This window comes from Rattus norvegicus, chromosome 18 (genome assembly GCF_036323735.1).
Source record: "Rattus norvegicus strain BN/NHsdMcwi chromosome 18, GRCr8, whole genome shotgun sequence".
Lineage (NCBI taxonomy): Eukaryota > Metazoa > Chordata > Mammalia > Rodentia > Muridae > Rattus > Rattus norvegicus.
In genome coordinates this window covers 9,757,606-9,779,567 of record NC_086036.1, presented here as the reverse complement: position 1 = coordinate 9,779,567, position 21,962 = coordinate 9,757,606, and the positions used below count along the sequence as shown (strand labels likewise).

Here is a 21,962-nt window from a genome sequence, read left to right as displayed (position 1 = left end):
AGAGAAAATAAAATTTAATCCTTATATTACATTTCTGGGATAAACAAATTCTTAAAATGTTAAAAAAATATATTGATCTTGGATATCCTGCTGCTGCCCAGAGTCAGGCTGATCATGAGTCAAGGCACGTCATCCAGGGTCATGATTCAAACCAGCTCCAGACCACCTCTCTTCCCAGCTCTCTGTGCCAGTCAACCAAGAAACAGGGTACATTGCTGTTGTGTTTGCAGCCCATGGGCAGTGTCATGGCCTTGAGCTTCCTTGCCAGCATATGAGCAGTAACAGCAGCTGCCTGCTTTGTGCTGGCTCACATGCTAAGACTGACTCTATTCAGTAATGCCACGTTCTTAGTTCACTGTGGCTGTGCTCCCACCTCATCCTCATACACCCCTTCAACGCACCTGTATTTTTTACCATTTCCCCTACATGCAGCTCCATTCTGTCCTCTTTCTTTCCAATTTCACAAGTCCACCTTTTAAAAGCATCTTACTTTATAAATTATTCTCTCCAGCTATAGTGAGCTCTGCTTAGAATGCATGGATCTCTTGGACTACTATGAGCTCTTTGTCCCATAATGGCTGTTAGCTACTACTGCCATCCTCAATTATGCTTCAGATTCCTATCTTTAGTGGCAATGTTCTGGATTTGGTTCTGAAGCTCAGCCTTCCTCCTCCTCATGGTACAGCAGTTCATAGATGGAATAGGTATTGGGCTTGATCATCAACTCAAAGATCTGGATCTAGAATCAAATGATGGTCGAGTTTATCAGGCTAAATAGGACTAAAGATTCAGGGACGGGGACACAGAGGCTCTTCTGAGCCTCAATTGCTTAGGTCTATACTTTTTCTCAAGATTTCTTTTATTTTAAATTCAGTGTATTGTATAGATAGGTATAAGAGTATGTAAGTGTGAGTCCCCATAGAGGGCAAAGAAGGGTCAGATCACGTAGAACTAAGCAAAATGGCCAACATGAGGAGTCCAACATGGGTGTCGGGACCTTAATGTGAACTAAGCAGTAGCCAGCTCTAGTCTTGATGTGAAAGCTTTTAATATTCTCAAAAAGCTGAAGAATAATAACTCACTACTTCTCAATAAAATTCTAGTAATCAGAGAGGTTTCATGAATTACATTATATTGCCCATACAACCAAAATAATTAGGGTCTTGGGTAGTTAAGTGTCAAGTATCAGTATTTTGTTTCAACATTCTCAAGTAATTTTATTTTTGTAAGTTTGGCCAATCCATGACTAGTAGAATATTGTCAGTTATGAAAAACAAAACACAGGACTGAATGAAAACTCTCTCCAGAAGGAAACAAACTTAAATGATGAAAATTATACTTATAATTTAAAATGTCATATTGATTTCACATATATTGAATGGGAAAGCCATACACAGTCAGTATAAACTAAGGTTTCATGAAAAAACTGAGTTTATCCTTAAAATATAGCACTATTTTTATGATGTTCTCCTTCACAATGTGCAGCAAGAAGGGAAATTCTATCTCTTTAGTGTCCACTCTGGAATTGTGAGTTTCTTTTGGATGATGCAGGCTGCTGGCATTTTTAAATTCCCAAGCAATCACCTTAATATTTAGTTGCATAAAGTTTCCCCAAGAAGCAAGATACCAGTTAGGCAATTCTTTTTATGTCTAGGTCTCCCTCACAGGACAGAACTCCACTGAAGCCATAGTAGAATAAAAATGCCATGCCTTCCAATATATCTTGTCCCAGTTGACTTGAAAGTGGTAGGTCATAGCACAAGAAGAAACTAAGAGGACCAGAAGCTTCCTCACTATACCTGATACCCACTCATAAAGCAGATATTGCTCCTGCTTTATGGATAGAATAAGAAAAGCACCTTCCTATCTCTAGCCTCATTGCTGACATATATGGCTTCTGCTGCCTCAGAGACAAGCACATGAGGAAAGGAAGGGCATGAGTTCCAGAGTCCATTCTCAGACGGAAGGTTTCATTTGGAACAAAGAAAATAAACTACAGCTTTAAAATCTTTGTCTAAAACAAAAGGCTTTGACTGATAGCCACTAAGAGAAGATTGGTTTCCAAAGATTTGGATTCCAAATTCTGTGCGGGAGAGAACTGAACCCTCAGACGTGTGGATACTCCTGAGAAGTCAGAGGAGACTACCCTCTGCCCACAGTCCAGATCCAAGAGGGAATCGCATAGCGCCAATTGTGCCCTCTAGGTGCAAGGTCCTTTGAGCAATCAGGGGCAGGAACCTTTGATTCCCGCTGGTGCCTAGAGCTGGAAGAGATTCTCCAGAAGCGCCAACACAACTGAGAGCAGAGATAAGAGCCACTTTTCTGCTACCAAGTGACCTGCCTGGTGGATTCAGGATACACAGAGGCAGAAGTCCTCTGGGTCAGGGCACTTCCTGTTTCTGTCTCTGCCCGGAAGTGAACTGATACCATCCCACAGTTCCCTACACAAATCCCATGGGGAGGAGATCTGACCACCGAGGAGTGCAGACATCCTGAGACCACAGGACAGAATTACAAAGTAGACAAATAGGAATAACAAGGAAAGGGGAGTCTTGTTGGACTCAGAGTCAGCAGAGAGATTGGGAATTCTTTGCACGTGTCTGAGTGGAGTTAAAATGGAGAAATCAGGGAAGTTCGTAGTATGGAACTGAAACGTTCCTCAATCTACATAACCATATCTTAAACTTTAAAGATGTATACAAGGGAACTACATCTTTTAAAATAAAAACCAGGCAGGAAAATCCTCTATCCAACACAAAGCAGATTTCTCACAGGCATAAATTTCTTAAACACAGAAGACATCCACTTACTCACAAAAGATAACATATTCTGATTCTTAGGTACTTCTTTGGAAGCTACACTTAAGGTATTAATAAACACATTACTCTCCCAAAATATATCAGATGTGAACTGAAAGTCAGAAGTCGTAGGCTGAATGCAGAAAGTAAGACTGGAATCAAAATGAACTTCAAATTACAAGTTATACAAATGTGGAAACGTATAATAGAAAGCCAAAGAAGCTTAGCTATAATTTCGGACAAAATGACTTATGCTGACCAAGAGTGATCCCTTGATCCAAAGCATTCAAGATATAAGAATCCTGTACATAATATATGCATAGCTAAATGTATATATCCCATGAGTGATTCTTAAGTTGTACATAACCAAGACAGCATTGTCAATGAACAGAACTGATTGTAAGAATACTTTTATATAAATATCCATAAAGCCTTTCTACAAAACACTTCCAGTCCAGCTATACATAAAAGACAGTGATTTACTGACATGAAGGGATTTAGGTACAGAAACACAAAGCCATTTTATGAATACAAAACTCCATTGACATAGCATAGACTCTATCATTACATTTTAAGGTAATGTGAATAACTCTATGTCATTGTTGTTTCTTCATATATTATAGTTTCTTGTTTGGTGTCTCAGTGGGATTTTTGCATATGTGGATGTGTGCATTGCTCCTCTGTATGTACTTTTTATGCTTTGTGTTTGCTTGATCATCTGATTCAGGTTGGTTTTATTTTCTCTTTTTTATCAATGTTAAGAGTAATAATAATGTTATATAATTATAGCATATGATATATTATGCAATTATATAATAATTATTAAATAATTTTTGTTAACTTTTATTATTATTATTATTATTTTATTATTATTATTACATTCCTGCTTGATTTCTAATGAATACAAGAAAGGGAGTAATTAGCCTGGGCAGAGAGATGGAAAGGATCTTAACTAAGTTGAGGCAGAAATCTTAATTAGAATTCATTGTATAAAGATAATCTATTCTCAATAAAAAAAACAGAAAGAAAACAGTATATTAGAACTAAAAGAAACTGTCTACAAACAGGTAAAAGGCAACCCAACCAACTACTCTAAATGGTAGAACAGGGAAACACATTTCATGAGGAAACTGAAAACCAGGTTCTCATATATTTGAAATTCATTGAATGTTGTTTTATGAGTCAATAAAAAATATTTATTGGGTAATCATTGGGACTAGTAGAACAATAGGAAAATTTTCTCCTTGTAGGTAATATGACTTTTATGTGGAAATCTACATAGTAATAATGAAGAAGTATCAGATTGAATAGAAGCTTTCAGCATTTTGAAGGATCCAAAATCAGCCAACAAACATCAATTCCATTTCCATATACTAATAAGAAGTCACAAATACATAATGTATGAAGACAATTAGTGATTTGGTGACACAAAACTTTATTAATATATTGATAGAATTTCCAAACTGGTACTGAAAACGTCCAGCTATCCTAGAAAGAAATGAATGATGATCAAATTGGAATGAAGCATATATACTAGTATAAATACTAGTAGATTTACTAAAATGTGATCTACAAGTCAATTAAATCGTGTCTACATAAGACATACAAAGAAATGATCAGAACACCAGTATACATAGTAGAAAAATCAGAATATTAAACATGTATACATCAGCTTATGAATGCATAAAAAGTGTTATGCTACCATGTTGAAATAATTTTCATAAATAAAAACATGTGAAATACATAGGATTTTTTACTTATTTTTTATTAATTAATTCATTTGTTCACCTTACATTATGACTGAAGCCCATATTTCTCCAAATCCCACTCTCACAAATCCCTTCCCATTTCACCCTTCCTTTATTCCTCAGAGAAGGGGAAGCTCCACCCTAATGAGTACCCTACCCCCCTATCTCAAGCCACAACAATGGTGCTTTTAAGTTGCTGGCAACTTTTTCATAGCTTCTGGGTAAAGCTTTTCTGTCACTTTCACTTAAAATAGTCTGATCAGTTTATTATTTTTTATAAATGTAATGGTATTGATTCTTTGAGAATTTCATACATGCAGACATACAAAGTATTTTGATCATATTCATTTCTGAGTTTCCAATAACTACCTCCCAGATCTTCATGTCAACTTTAAAAAAAATAAAACCACTGAGTCTGATTTGTGCTTCCCATACAGATGTGAAGTTGCTAGCAGATATGAGGGCAACCATAACAAGGGGCATGCCCTTAAGAAAACCTGGCTTCACATCCACTAGCAGCCATGGGCTGTGCATGAGCAGTCAGAGGGGTTCCATGAGCTAGAATAGCTCTTCCATCTATGCTAGAACGTTGGTTTTATGAATCTTGTGCAGGTCTAGAGATGCTGAGAGTTCACAAATGCAGCAGTCCTGTTATGTACAGAAGACTTTTTTCTTCTGGTTCTCTCTACTTTCTGTTACTTACAATGTTTCAATCCTAATTCCATGATGGTCCCTGAGCCTTGGAGAAGGGACATGTTATAATGTGTTGTAAATGTTCCATTTGTAGCTGCCATGCCATCTTTATATGGCCAATTGTAAGTTTCTGTATTAATTGCTGTCTCCTGTACACACACACACACACACACACACACACACACACACACACACACCTTCTCTGATGAAGTCTAAGATATAAATTTAGAGGCCAGTTTTATACCATATTATTGCAAAATAATGGCAGTAGGTATACTTCTGAAGCCTATATGCTCCCATGGATTCTTTGTCAGTTTTATAGCAGCAAGTATGCATTTCCCCTTGTGGAAATGGCCTATATTAAATCACAGAGCAACTTGTTACCTCATAATATTTTTTCCACTACTGCACCCAGGGCTGTATCTTGCTATAGAAATATAAAGGATCATCAATGGAATAAAATCAAAGACCCTGAACTAAACCACATACATACAGACACTGGATTTTGACAAAAAAAAGCCCAAACTAAATTAAACAGTGGAAAAAGAAAGTATCTTCATTAGATGGTGCTGGTCTATCTGGATGTCTGCATGCAGAAGAATGCAAATGGATCCACATCTATCAGCCTGGAAAAAAATTCAAGTCAAAGTGGACCAAAGATCACAACATACCACCAGATACAATATATCGGATAGAAGACAAAGTACAAAATACACTTGAGTTCAATTGCACAGGAGGCAACTTTCTGAACACAACACAAATAACTCAGGCATTACTATTAACAATTCATAAATGAGACCTCATGACACTGAAGAGCTTCTACAAGGCAAAGAATACTGTCAATAGGACAAAACAGCAGCCCACAGATTGAGAAAAGATTTTCACCCAACCCCCACTCGACAGAGGGCTGATACCCAAAATATACAAAGAACTCAAGTAGCTACACATCACAAACCAAATAACCTCCTTCTCCAAAATGGGGTACAAATAAACCAAAAATTCTCAACAGAAGACTCTCAAATGGCTGAGAATCATTTAAAGAAAATTTCAGTCCTTAGCCTTCAGGGAAATGAAAAGCAAAATGACACTGAGTTTCCATCTTATATAAGAATAACCAAGATAAAAACTCAAAGGATAGCACATGCTGACTGATCTTGATTTAACTTTGGTACCTGGTATCTGTCTAGAAAATTTTCCATTTCATCTAGATTTTCCAGTTTTGTTGAATATAGGCTTTTGTAAGAGGATCTGATGATTTTTCAAATTACCTTTGTTTCTGTTGTTATGTCTCCCTTTTCATTTCTGATTTTGTCAATTTGGATAATGTTTTTGTACCCTATGTAATGTGGCTAAGTATTTATCTATCTTGTTAAGGTTCTCAAAGAACCAGCTTCTGACTCTTTTGATTCTTTGTATAGTTCTTTTTGTTTCTACTCTGTTGATTTCAGCCCTGAGTTTGGTTATTTCCTGCTGTCTACTTCTCTTGGGTGTATTTCTTTCTTTTTGTTCTAGAGCTTTCAGATGTGCTATTACGCTGCTAGTGTATACTTTCTCCTGTTTCTTTTTGGAAGTACTTAGAGCTATGAGTTTTCCTCTTAGCACTGCTTTCGTTGTGTCCTATAAGTCTGGCTATGTTGTGCCTTCATTTTCCTTAAATTATAAAATGTCTTTAATTTCTTTATTTCTATCGTGACCAAGATACCAAGTAGAGAGTTGGACATGGGGCCACCCACTCATCTCCAAATTTGTAGCCCAGAATTGCTCCTGTCTAAAGGAAAGACGACAAAGACTGGAGCAGAGACTAAAAGAAAGGCCATCCACAGACTGTCCCACCTGGGGATCTGTCCCATATACAGAGACCAAACCCATACACTATTGAGGATGCCAAAAAGTGCTTACTGACAGGAGTGTGATATGGATGTCTCCTGAGAGGCTCTGCCAGAGCCTTACTGACACACATGAGGATGCTCGCAGCCAACCATTGTACTGAGCACAGGAACCCCAATGGAGGAGTTAGAGAAAGGACTGAAGGTTCTGAGGGATTTGCAACCCCATAGGAAGAACAACAATATCAAGTAACTGGACCCTCCCATAGCTATCAGGGACCAAAACACTAACCAAAGAGTACACATGGAAGGACTCATGACTCCAGCTGCATATGTAGCAGAAGATGGCTTTTTTTGGCATTAATGGGAGGAGAGGGCATTGGTCCTATGAAGGCTTGATTCCCCAGTTTAGGGCAATGCAAAGGTGGTGAGTTAGGAGTGGGTGGGTGGGTGAGCATCCTTGAGGAAGAAGGGGGAGGATGTGGGATAGGGGCTTTGCTGAGGGGAAACTGAGAAAGCGGATAATATTTGAAATGTAAATAAAATATTTTATTAAAAAAGAATATTAGAAAAAAATCTTGGTTACTAAGTGATGTAAAAAAACTAAAGATATAATGAGTATTCTATAAAACAGTATTTTTTTTTCAAATTAAAAACACGTGTGTTAAGGTAGATTCTAAAAGGCCTATTTAGATGAATGATTGAGTGGCTACTTAGATGAGAGGAAAATGGAGTATGTAATTATACAACAAGTAATTCTCTTATTTAAATTCTAAAATGAGTTAACAATTTACTAGATCTATAACATATTTCTTAAAACCATCAAGGCTACAAAAGTCCATGTCAGGCTTCCCACTACATTTAATTTAGTTATTTGAAACTTCTACATGTCATTTTATAAAGGAAGAATTCATCAGTTTGTAGTTACACTTATAATATCCCAAAATGCTTTAAAAGGTATGTTATCATTTGAGGTTGCATATTATAGCCATAATCTGTGTTTATTTATAAACACATTGTTGTCGAAACAACTTTCCCTGGCAGCTACATATTTTCATGTGGGACACACAAAATGGCATTTCTGGTGTGAACAGCAGCATGTGAGGATGTACAGATGGTGATCCCAGAAGATTATAATGGAACAGAAGTTCTGTTACCCAAAGTTCTCACAGCTGACAAGTAGGAATTCAATGCACAACTCTTGTGTTTGTGATGATGCTCTTGTGCGAATCTATTCTCATCTCAGTTGTTGTAAAACTACAGACAATCGTGGTAAAAATAAATACACAATAAAGGAAAACAACTTCTATTGCTTTAAAAATTTTTGCACTATACAGCTTGTTATTACATGTTATACATGTTAAACAAGTTTCTCCCCTTCATAAAATATATTTACTTAAAAAAGAAAGACAAACAATGGTCCTTTTCTTGCTTTATCCAAACTCTCTAGCAATTAAGTCCTACATGATTTATACCAGGAACTAGGTAGCCAGAAGCCTCTGATCCAATAAAAAAGGGTTAGTTCTAAAATCATCTACATACAAGTAACATTAAATGGACTGAGGCACCTACATTTTTATAATTAGGTGCACACCCATAATTAAAGAATAAAAATGAAAGGAAATGAGTTAATTAGAAATACAAAAACAGTATCCAGAAGCAGGAAGTAAGGTACATGGAAAGAATTGGAAGAAACATATGTAAAATGATATAATATTTAAAAAGTATTTTGTTAATGTGCTGGCAGAATTTCAAGTATCTCTTATTTAATATATCTCTGTATTTCATCATTTTCTCCTGTGGCTTTTTAAAATCTTAGGTTGTTTATTCAAGACGATGCTAGAATTAAAAGTTCATACCATAAATTCACACACACACACACACACACACACACACACACGTGCATGCACACACACATACACATACAATATATCACTTAAAGTAAGCTTGTAGAAGACTATGTAAACTACATATAATAACTACACTACCATCTTCAGAGTACATAATATAAGGACAGTAATAGAACTCTGTCATTAAGAAACTTGTGTCTCTTTGCTGCAAGGTAATTGTAAAAAATATCTAATGTATAAACAGAGCACTTGCCTAAATATTTTTATGAAAGGATAAACTTTTTCTGGCTACTGGAATCAAATGTAACGAAGGTGTTGTGCATAGTTATAAAGAGTTCTGTTTCTTTTTAGTTGTTGTTGTTGTTGTTCAAACTAATATATGATGGGTTATAGTAACTTTTACTATAAATTAAAAAGTAATTTATTGAACCTCTGAACAATATATTTTTATTAATTTTAAAAAACTAAAATGATATCAAATGTTTCTTTTAAGCTAAGAAGTTGTCAGTGGATGTGTTGGTACACATTTGTACTTCAAGCAACTGAGACAGGAGAAGGCAGGTTTCAAAAACCTAGTCTTTATACCAAATTCTAGGATAGCAAGGATTACACATTTAAATACTGCCTCAAACAAAAATAAATGTTGAAATAAATGTATTAATTTTAAACATTTGCATATTAATTTAAACAAAAATTATCTTACTATGTATGCTAATTTAAGGCATTTGCATTGTAAAGCAGATCTATAATGTGTGGGTCCCTAGTACCAACATATGCCCATATTTCTGTCTCTGTACTAGAAGTTGACATGTTTGTTCCTAAAACAAAGTTTATTAAAAATTAAAAATAGTGCTAATATGTGCAGGAATTGCATATCATGATGGCAATAATACCACTTTGCATTTATGACACATTTGCCAAGGCTGACTCTGCTTTTGGCAGAAACCTTAATAGGCTGTTTACTAATAGCTCTGTAGAGGAGCAGGGTTTCCACAGCAACAAATGAACAATACTAGAGCCATTAATTGCCTCTACATTATCATTGTACGGTTTTCTGTAAGCCAATGGCTTGTGGTGTGTTAATTTTAATTCTAGAATGACTTTATGTTATGAGTTGATTAGCATAAACTCTTAAGATAAATGTCAAGATGGTGAATGCATATAAAGTAGATAGGGATATGTAATAAATATCATTATAGGTAGAGCTGTTATTGTGTCTTTGGTAGTAGTATTTAGCAGTGGTTATTTAATAGCATTCCTTCCTGAAATGATCTTGAATTTGTAACATGTATCCATGCCATACCAAGCAATTGACATTTCGTTTTATTTGCAGATTCCACTTTGAATGAACTCCTTGAATAGTGTATCCTAATATGTCTGGAGAGGTTGAATTAGTGAAGCTTGTTTTGTGATTTGAATGTGAAAGGTCCCTTACATATACAAATGTTTGAACAGTAGGGTCCTAGCTGGGGGTGCATAGAACCTTTAGAAGTTAAACACTGGGTGGAGAAAGTGACCCTTAGGTATAGGCTTTTTTAATAGCCTGTCTTGACTTCCTGGATAAACTCAGCTTCAGTATGGATACAATATATTTTCCCAGCCTCCTGCTTGTGTCAACATGATTTTCCTGCCTGCTTCCTTGCTCTTGCAACACTGGACTACATCCCTCTAAATCTGTAACCCAAGTAAAGCTTTTCTCCCTAAAGTTACCTTTGTCAGGAAGTTTTCAATGTAATGAAAACTTAGGGAAAGAGAGCTGTGTATGACTTTTGTTTCTTAAATTCTTGTTTCACTCAAAGTTTTCATATCATACACTTGGCTATCATATATTGTCTACAATTACTGGTCCCTTAATTCAGGAATTCTAGAACAAAAATGTGCTCTAGAAGTGGCATAAGGCTTGTTTTTAGAGGCATAAAGCATGTTCCATATTTTTGATACTAAGACATGTTTAGTGAACCCTTGTCCAGGTGATACAAAAAAAAAAGAAAAAAAGGAATAAAGAGAAAAGACAAGAAGAAAATAGAAAAGAAAAGTTGAACTTTGTTGTTTTGGCTGAAAAACTGCTTATTCCATAGAATCATTTTCAGGAATAAAGTGGCATGAGACACATCTCTACACTGTTTCATAGAATGATCTAAAAGTTCACTTTTCATAGAATCTTGAGTTTTTAACTAAGTGTGTACAGTTAGTGATAGAAGTGGGAACTTTAGGGTTCTTTGGAAAGTCAGTTGTGTTGGATAGTGTTTTGATGGGGCAAACTTCTGAACAAGTGTTTTCCTGAAGTGGACACAGGTGAAAAGCTAAGGCTGACTGTGAAGGAACACGTCACTGAAGCAGCCATGTGAGAAATGATGTTCTGCTAAAGCAAGCAAGTGAAAGCACATGGGATGAAGGTTTCTTCCCTAAGGACAAGCATGTATTGTATTGACTCACTTTGATACTTTCTCCAGACTCCATAGAGAGAAAACAAAACAAAACAAAACAAAACAAAACAAACAAAACAAAACAAAACAAACAAACCAAAAAATCTGGTGGTATTCCTTAGCTTCTGGCCACTTGCTTAAGCCTCAAGCTGATTGGCATAGTGATGTCAGCTGAGACCGACTCATGTGCTGAGGCAAGACACATGTTGAGGCAAGACACAGGAAGGACACATGATGCTTGTAGAGAGTATTTAAAAGGGCTCAAAAGACAGTGACAGGTTGAGCTTGGCTTGTATAGCTTGCTGTACAATGCTTGTTGGTCTCATGTCTTTGCTGATCTCCACTTTTCTGAGAGAGGCACAGCTGAGAACTTTTCTTGTGTCACTCTGGGTCCCTCCTACTGAGTTGTGCAGAGGCCATGACCTGGCTGTCTCTGCTAGGCCATGCCACCACTGCTGATTCCTGTTTGCTATCTCGACTCTGCCAAGCTGGACTGCCACTATATTCCTAAAGTGCTTGGGCATGAATTGAGCTGCCATTGCTGGCCTGTGAACTGAACTGCCAATTTCCAGTCAACACAGATAGGAATTGCTCCAAAGAATCATTTCTAAAGAGGCCCACTTCCCCTGTAACTTTTCTTTTTCACTACCTCTGGTGGGTCATGGGCTAAAAGGGATAAACAAAAATAAAAACTGTGAAATTGGTCATATCATAGGGCACAGTGTCATATAGCCACTGTGTAAAACCATAAATATGGCAATTGAATTTCCTACTGTTTTATAAAAAATTCCATGCATGTATTACATAGTCCAGTATTTTTGATATATCAGATTTAACTCAAAAAACTTAGATTCTGAAATATAAATGAAAATATGCAAATAAAAGAAACCAATTTTTCTTAAAAGCTGTTTTTCATTTCATTCTTCGGTATGTATTCATATGAGCAAGTTCATATGCACGCAAGCATGTGCATGTGCCCCTGTGTGTGTGTGTGTGTGTGTGTGTGTGTGTGTGTGTGTGTAGTTTTAGTAGAACTAAGATTTTTGTCGTGGTATTTGATGAAAATTTTGCATATTCTAATATGCTCTATGGCATAGTCATAGTGTCTGACAATTTGGGGAACATTTATCATATTTGAGTGAGTGTATGAATACATTTGTTTTAAAAAATATAACAAGTTTTTGACTTACTAAATATATTTTAAACTGATTTTAATTTGCACAAAATATTTTTTGAAAATGATTTTAGTATTAACACTTTATAAATTTATATCAATACAACATATGGACTACATAAACATCTGAAATTTTGCAGATGTAATTGCAGAAAAAATTTACTTCTTGTGCAAGAATATTTCAGGAAAGTATTTCCTTACTTCTCCATATAGTTCAATTATCTCCTAGTGATGACAAGCTAAAAACTGGTCATAATAGGAAGCAGTTTATATGCTTGTTCTATTTAGAAAAAATACTTTGGTTATGGTTTGAGCTATGCTACAGTAAACCCAAGGTTATTTAATGCATTTCAATTACATTATGTGAGCTATTGATTAGCATTTTAGGTGTGAACTAATAATGAAAATTATTAAAGATATTGAACTATCCCATACAAAATTTGTAGCAAGTTAATTTTCCACCTACCAAAGAATGTGTTCTACCTTTTTTCTTTCTTTTTATTTCATTTATTTACATTTATTTTATTTTATTTATTTACATTTCAAATATCATCCCTCTTTCCAGTTTCCCTTCCACAAACTCCTTATCCCTTGCCCCCTTCCCTGCCTTTATGAGGGTGCTTATTCACCCACCCACCCAATCATGCCTCAGCCTGCTAGCATTCCGCTACCCTGTGTAATTGAGCCTCCACAGGATTCTCTGTGGCTCCCCTCCTACTGATGTCAGTAAGGTAATCATCTGCTACAAATCCAGCTGGAACCATGGATCTTCCCCATAGGTACTCCTTGGTTGGTCGTTTAGACCTTGGGAGCTCTGGGGGCCCATCCCTGACCTCAAGCTAAACTACAGAGAAATAGTGATAAAAATTGCATGGTATTGGTACAGAGACAGGCATGTAGATGAGTGGACCAGAATTGAAGACCCAGAAATAATCCTGTATTTCTATGATCACTTGATCTTAGACAAAGAAGCCAAAGCCATCCAGTGGGGAAAAAAAAAAAGACAGCACTTTCAGCAAATGGTGCTGGTTCAACTGGTGGTCCGTGTGTGAAGAGTGCAAATTGACACATTCTTATCTCTTTTTAGAAGGATTAAGTACAATAGAATCAAGGACCTCCACATAAAACCAGAAACACCGAAACTAACAGAAGAAAAATTGGGGAAGAACCTCAAACATATTTGCACAGAGCAAAATTTCCTGAACAGAATACCAATGGCTTATGCTCTAAGATCAAGAATTGACAAATAGATCTCATAAAACTGCAAAGCTTCTGTAAGGCAAAGGACACTGTTATTAGGACAAAAGGGAAATGAACAGTTTGGGAAAAGATTTTTTTTTTTTTTTTTTTTAAGATTCTTAGAGAAAAAGTTTATTTTTTTTTTTTATTAACTTGAGTATTTCTTATATACATTTCGAGTGTTATTCCCTTTCCCGGTTTCCGGGCAAACATTCCCCTCCCCCTCCCCTTCCTTATGGGTGTTCCCCTCCCAACCCTCCCCCCATTGCCGCCCTCCCCCCATAGACTAGTTCACTGGGGGTTCAGTCTTAGCAGGACCCAGGGCTTCCCCTTCCACTGGTGCTCTTACTAGGATATTCATTGCTACCTATGGGGTCAGAGTCCAGGGTCAGTCCATGTATAGTCTTTAGGTAGTGGCTTAGTCCCTGGAAGCTCTGGTTGCTTGGCATTGTTGTACTTTTGGGGTCTCGAGCCCCTTCAAGCTCTTCCAGTTCTTTCTCTGATTCCTTCAATAGGGGACCTATTCTCAGTTCAGTGGTTTGCTGCTGGCATTCGCCTCTATATTTGCTGTATTCTGGCTGTGTCTCTCAGGAGCGATCTACATCCGGCTCCTGTCGGTCTGCACTTCTTTGCTTCATCCATCTTGTCTAATTGGGTGGCTGTATATGTATGGGCCACATGTGGGGCAGGCTCTGAATGGGTGTTCCTTCAGTCTCTGTTTTAATCTTTGCCTCTCCCTTCCCTGCCAAGAGTATTCTTTTTCCTCATTTAAAGAGGGAGTGAAGCATTCACATTTTGATCATCCGTCTTGAGTTTCGTTTGTTCTAGGGATCTAGGGTAATTCAAGCATTTGGGCTAATAGCCACTTATCAATGAGTGCATACCATGTATGTCTTTCTGTGATTGGGTTAGCTCACTCAGGATGATATTTTCCAGTTCCAACCATTTGCCTACGAATTTCATAAACTCGTTGTTTTTGATAGCTGAGTAATATTCCATTGTGTAGATGTACCACATTTTCTGTATCCATTCCTCTGTTGAAGGGCATCTGGGTTCTTTCCATTTTCTGGCTATTATAAATAAGGCTGCGATGAACATAGTGGAGCACGTGTCTCTTTTATATGTTGAGGCATCTTTTGGGTATATGCCCAAGAGAGGTATAGCTGGATCCTCAGGCAGTTCAATGTCCAATTTTCTGAGGAACCTCCAGACTGATTTCCAGAATGGTTTTACCAGTCTGCAATCCCACCAACAATGGAGGAGTGTTCCTCTTTCTCCACATCCTCGCCAGCATCTGCTCTCACCTGAGTTTTTGATCTTAGCCAATCGCACTGGTGTGAGGTGAAATCTCAGGGTTGTTTTGATTTGCATTTCCCTTATGACTAAAGATGTTGAACATTTCTTTAGGTGTTTCTCCGCCATTCGGCATTCCTCAGCTGTGAATTCTTTGTTTAGCTCTGAACCCCATTTTTTAATAGGGTTATTTGTTTCCCTGCGGTCTAACTTCTTGAGTTCTTTGTATATGGGAAAAGATTTTTACCAGCCCCACGTCCAATAGAAAGCTAACTTTCAAAATATACAAAGAACTCAAGAAGTTAGACTCCAGGGAACCAAATAACCCTATTAAAATTTGTGTAGAGAGATAAGCAAAGGATTCTCAACTATGGAATCTTTAATAGCTGAGAGGCACTTAAAGAAATATTCGCCATCCTTAGTCATCAAGTAAATGCAAATCAAAACAACCCTGAGATTCTACCTCACACCAGTCAGAATGGCTAAGATAAAAAACTCAGGTGACAATAGATACTGGCGAAGATGTGGAAAAAGAGTAACATTCTTCCACTGCTGATGGGATTGAAAGCTGGTATAACCACTCTGGAAATCAGTCTGATAGTTCCTCAGATAATTGAACATATTTCTACTTGAGGACCTAGCTATACCACTCCTAGGCATATACCCAAAAGATCCTCCAACATAAAACAACGACCCATGCTCTACTATGTCTATAGCCACCATATTTGCAATAGCCAGAAGCTGGAAATAGCCCTTTTTTTTTTCTTCAGAATGTTCTTATTGTCTTAAAATTCCCCTTGCGTTTATTCTTCCTTGTTTTATGACATTTTAATGCTTATTAGTAAAACTATTAGTTAAACAATATCTCTCCCTTGAAGGAGCCGGAAAGCTCAAGGACACCATAAGAAGACCTACAGAGCCAACCAGGGGGTCCACAGAGACACACCTACAAACAGAAGAGCATGCAGAGGGTCAGACTTTGGCTAACCACAAATTTGTAGCAGATAGGCAGCTTGGTCTTCATGTGGGTCCTCTCACAATTGAAATGTTGGCTGTGATCCTTACTCTATTTCTTGTCTTTGGATCTCTTTCTCCTAGCAATACTGCCTTGTCTGACCTCAGTGGAAGACTAGAAGCTTCATCAGATGTGATTTAATTGCCAGTATGTGTTCATACCCAGGGGATCATCTTCTCTGAGGGCAGAGGAGAATAACAGAACAGGGGTTGGGAGGGTGGAACTGGAAGTGAATAAGGGAGGGAGGATGTAATCAGCATATAAAGTGAAGAAAAAAACTAATTAAAATATGTCACTCCCATTCTCCTTTGAATTATCACTAGGTAATATCATGCTGTGTTTAATACAGGAAACTTACTAATATGTTTATTTGCTTATTTGTTTTACAACTTAATTTTCATTTGCTTGAAAATGTAATGTATGCCTGTATGCCTATGATCCATTTTGATAACATCCACCCCAATTACTTCCCTTCCAGTTCTCTCACTATCTCTCTCACTACTTTCTCACTACTTATCACACACACACACACACACACACACACACACACACACACGTACACACACACACACACACACACACACACACACACACATCCTGTATTCAGTTTTCAAAACAAATCAGCCCACTATGTGCTGCCAGTGCACACACATATTCAAAACAGTCTACTGCAGCAGGGTAGCTTTATTTTTGAATCTCACTAAGTGGTACAGGCTTGGATAGAACCAGAAAACCTTTGTCTTTCCCACCAGGTAAGAAAGTATGGGCCATCATGCCCAGTCTGGTCTGATTATAGAAGTTTAGTGAACCTCTCTGATTCTGATTCTGTCTGTTTCTCTGTCTCTGTTTCTCTGTCTCTCTATCTCCTTTCTCCTCTCCATCTTTGTCTCTTAAATCTCTATTTGCAGTTGCAGTACAGTATTGAATAAATGTTTCAAAAAAGATTGTGAATATTATTTTAGGTATGAATGTCAATAATTTAGTCATTTAATTTTATACTAAACATGTAATGGTTAATACTTGTTGATTTGTTTTAATTATGTGTCTCTGTGGTTTTCCTTTATGTGCAGCACATACAACCATATGCCTGTGTTGGCTAGAAAAGACCCTCAGTTCTCCTAAATTGAAAACAAAAGGTATAGGCAATTGTGAGCTGCCAATGTGGGTGCTGTCATTGGAGTCCCAGTCTTCTACAATCACAGCAAGTAACCTTAACATTGATTCCTCTTCCCATGTTTAGATATGGATTTTTTATATGTTTATAATCATTTGAAATATTTCCTTCTATTATTTCTCAGTTGTTGTTTTATCATATAGGTATACTGTAATTATTAGAACATATTTAATCTGTTGTGAAATTCATATATTTAAATTTTATTTGTATAAATAACAGATAATGCACTGAATTCAATACGGCGATCATCTCTGTATACTCCATATGTAAATTTTACTTTGTAGTGGTTGTATTCTTTTCTTAGAAGTGAAATGTAATGACCATATTTTTACCTTTGATATAGTTGAGATTTTTTTTATGACATTTGTCAACCTAGATCATGGTGCGTCACTGACAGTCATTATTAATAATCACATTTTAATTTTCTGTTTCTTTTACATTTTTTCTTTATTATTTCATTGGAGTTTTCTTTCAGCTCTAGTGTTTATAATCTTGTCTTTTTTCATGTTTCCCAAAACCTTAATTAAATGACCCATATTTAAAGTCATTTCTGAATCTAATATAACCATTTTAGAGCTACTATTCTTCCAAATACTATGTAATCTACTATATAAATAAACTCAGGAAAAATACAACATCATCTCATTAGATGCTAAAAAAAACACTTGATAAAATTTAACATTCCTTCATGCTAAAAGTCTTGGAGAAATCAGGAATTCAAGGTCCAAACCTAAACATAATAAAACCAATATACAACAAACCAGCAGTCAACATCAAACTAAATGGAGAAAAACTGGAAGCAATCCCACTAAAATCAGGGACTAGACAAGGCTGCCCACTCTCTCTCTACCTATTCAATATAGTACTCGAAGTCAATTAGACAACAAAAACAGGTCAAAGAGATATAAATTGAAAGGAAAGAAGTCAAAATATCACTATTTGCAGATGATATGATAGTATACTTAAGTGGCCCCAAACCTGATAAACAGCTTCAGCAATATGTCTAGATATAAAATTAACTCTAAGAAATCAGTAGCCTTCCTCTACTCAAGAGTCTACCTCACACCAATCAGAATGTCTAAGACCAAAAACTCAGGTGACAGAAGATGCTGATGAGGATGTGGAGAAAGAACACTCCCCCATTGTTAGTGAGATTGCAAGCTGATACAATCACTCTGGAAACAGTCTGGTGGCCCCTCAGAAAACTGGACATAGTACTATGTGAGGACCCAGCTGTACCACTCCTGGGCATATAACCAAAAGTTGCTTCAAGATATAACAAGGACATATGCTGCAGTATGTTCTTAGCAACCTTATTTATAAAAGGCAGAAGCTGGAAAGAACAGCTTCAACAGAGAAATGGATACAGGAAATGTGATACATTTACACAATGGAGTACCACTCAGCTATTAAAAATGACTTCACTAAATTCTTTGGCAAATGGACAGAACTAAAAATATTATTCTGAGTAAGGTAACCCAGTCACAAAAGAACACATGTGGTATGCACTCACTGATTAAGTCAACATTAGCCCAAGATACAATTCACAGATCATATGAAGCTCAAGAGTAAGGAATACAAAAACGTGGATGCTTCAGTCCTTCTTAGAAGGGGGGACAAAATACTCACAGTAGGAAATAAAAGTGGACCAGAGAGTGAAGGAAAGGCCATTCAGAGACTGCCCCACCTGGGGATCTATCTCATATGCAGCCACTAAACCCAGTCACTATTGCTTATGCCAGGAAGTGCTTACTAACAGGAGCCTGATATGGATGTCTCCTGAGAGGCTCTGCCTGAGCCTTACTGATATACCAAGATCTCAATGAAGGAATTATTGAAAGAACTGAAGGAGGTGAAGTTGTTTGCAACCACATAGGGAGAACAACAATAACAACCAACCAGACCCCTGCGGTCCCTCCCAGGGACTAAACCACCAACTAAAGTGTACACATGGTGGGATTCATGTTTCCAAGTGCATATGTAGCAAAGAAATCAGTATCTGGCATTGGTCCTGTGTGTTGAGGTGGGGAGTGGGAGGGTGGGAGGGGGAACATCCTCATAGAAAAAAAAAGGGGGACGGGGTAAGGGAGAGGGGGGAACCAGCAAAGGGGATAACATTTGATGTAAATAGGCAAACTATCTAATAAAAACTATAAAAAGTAATTATGGGGCTGCCTTAATTCTCTTTCCTGTCTTGTAAGCTCTCTGGTGAAAAGAATAAGTCTGATACAAAGAAGAATTCTGTAGCCAAGAAAAATGGTGGTGATACTGCTCCAGTGCCTGGACTGCTTAGTGCAGCCAAAAAGTATAACTCCAAGGTTAAAGCCCAAGAAAGGGAAACCCCATTGCAGCCAAAATCCTGTCCTGGTTAGAGAAATTGGCAAGTACTCCTGATCTTCTATGTACTCCAGAAATGGCCTGTACAAAAGGAAATACTCAGCTGTCAAGAGCAAAGTTGATAAGGAGAAGCAAAAGAAGGTCCTTGCTACTGTCACAGAAACAGTTGGTGGGGACAAGAGGTGTGGCACCGGATGGTGTAGCTTCGAAAAATGCCTAGGTATTATCCTCCTGAAGTTGTGCCTCGGAAGCTGCTGCGCCATTGAAAAAACCTTCAGTCAGCACATGAGAAGGCTGCACTCCAGCATTACTCCTGGACTGTCTTCATCATCCTCACTGAGCGCCCCAGGGGCAAGAGAGTGGTTTTCCTGAAGCAGCTATGCTGTGACTTGCTACTTGTGACTGAACCTCTCCTCTGGGCAAAACACACAAGAAGTTTGTCATTGCCACCTCTATAGAAGAAATTATCAGTGAGGTTAAAATCCTCAAACCTCTGACTGATGCTTACTTCAAGAAGAAGCAGCTGTGTAAGCCTAGGCTTCAGGAAGATGGGGTCTTTGACACTGAGTAGGAGAAAGACAAGATTACAGAGCAGCAAAAGGATGATCAGAAAACCTTGGACTCCCAGATTTTGGCAAAGATTAAAGCTGTTCTCCAGCTCCAGGGCTACCTAAGATCTCAGTTCTCCCAAACAAACATGATATATCCTCACAAACTGGTGTTCTAAATTGCCAACAGCCTAATTAAACAGCTTCATATGTTTTAAAAAAATCAGGGAAACGACACTCTACATAATAATAACAAATAATATAAAATAACTTGATGTGACTCTAACCAAGCAAGTGAACTTCAAGTCTCTGAAGAAAGAAATCAAAGAAAATGTTGGAAGATGGAACGATCTCATGCTTATGGATTGGCAGGATTAATATAGTAAAAACAGCCAGCGTGCCAAAAGCAATCAACAGATTCAATGCAATCCCCATCAAAATTCCAACTCAATTCTTCATAGAAAGAGAAATTTTCAAATTCATTTGGAATAACAAAATACCCAGGAGAGCAAACATAATTCTCAACAATAAAATACTTCTTGGGGAATCAGCATCCCTGACCTCAAGCTGTATTACAGAGCAATAGTGATAAAAAAAAAACTGCATGGTATTGGTACAGAGACAGACAGGTATATAAATGGACTAGAATTGAAGAACCCACACAGCTATGGTCACTTGATCTTTGACAAAGGAGCTAAAACTATCCAGTGAAAACAAGAAAGCATTTTCAACAAATATTGCTGGTCTAACTTGTGGTTCTGTATGAAGAAGAATGTGAATTGATCCATTCTTATCTTACTGTACAAAACTCAAGTCCAAGAGAATAAAGGGCCTCCACATAAAACCAGATTCACTGAAACTAATAGAAGAGAAAGTAGGGAAGAGCCTTGAACACATGGACAGAGGGAAATTTTTCCTGAACAGGAAACCAATGACTTATATTCTAAGATCAAGAATCAGCAAATGTGGCCTCATAAAATTGCAAAGCTTCTGTAAGGCAAAGAAAGGACACTGTCATTAGGACAAAACGGCAACCAACAGATTGGGAAAAGATCTTTATCAATCCTACATCTGATAGAGGGCTAATATCCAATATATGCAAAAACTCAGAAAGATAGACTCCATAGAATTAAATAACCCTATCAAAAATGGGGTACAGTAATAGAAGAATTCTCAACTGAGGAATATTGAATGGTAGAGTAGCACCTAAACAAAAAGATCAAAAACTCAGGTGATAAAAGATGCTGGCAAGATGTGGGGAAAGAGGTATACTCCTCCATTTTTGGTAACATTGTAACCTGGTAAAATCACTCTGGAAATCAGTCTGGCAGTTTCTCAGAAAATTGGACATAGGACTACCTGAGGACCATGCTATACCACTCCTCGGTCTATACCCAAAAGACACTTCAATATATAACAAGAACAAATGCTCCATTATGGTCATAGAAACCTTATTTATACAGCCAGAAACTGGAAAGAATGTCCTTCTACAGAGGAATGGATACAGAAAATATGGTACATTTACACAATGGGGTGCTACGCAGCTATTAAAAACAATGACTTCATTAAATTCTTTGGCAAATGGACAAAACTAGAAAATACCATTGTGAGTGAGGTAACCCATCACAAAAGAACACACATGCATTCACTGATAAGTGTATATTAACCCAAAAGCTCAGAATAATCAAGATACACTTCATAGACTATATGCAGCTCAAGATGAAGGAAGACTAAAATGTGGATCCTTCAGTCCTTTTTTAAAGAATGAACAAAAACTCTCTCTCTCTCTCTCTCTCTCTCTCTCTCTCTCTCTCTCTCTCTCTCTCTCTCTCTCTCTCTCT

The 21,962-nt window shown here is 37.3% G+C and overlaps 1 pseudogene; it reads left to right on the top strand.

The window, feature by feature from the left end:
- The window catches only part of Rpl6-ps3 (ribosomal protein L6, pseudogene 3), a 29,924-nt pseudogene extending 9,624 nt beyond the window's left edge, over nt 1–20,300 (top strand).
- Nucleotides 20,301–21,962: the final 1,662 nt, after the last annotated feature.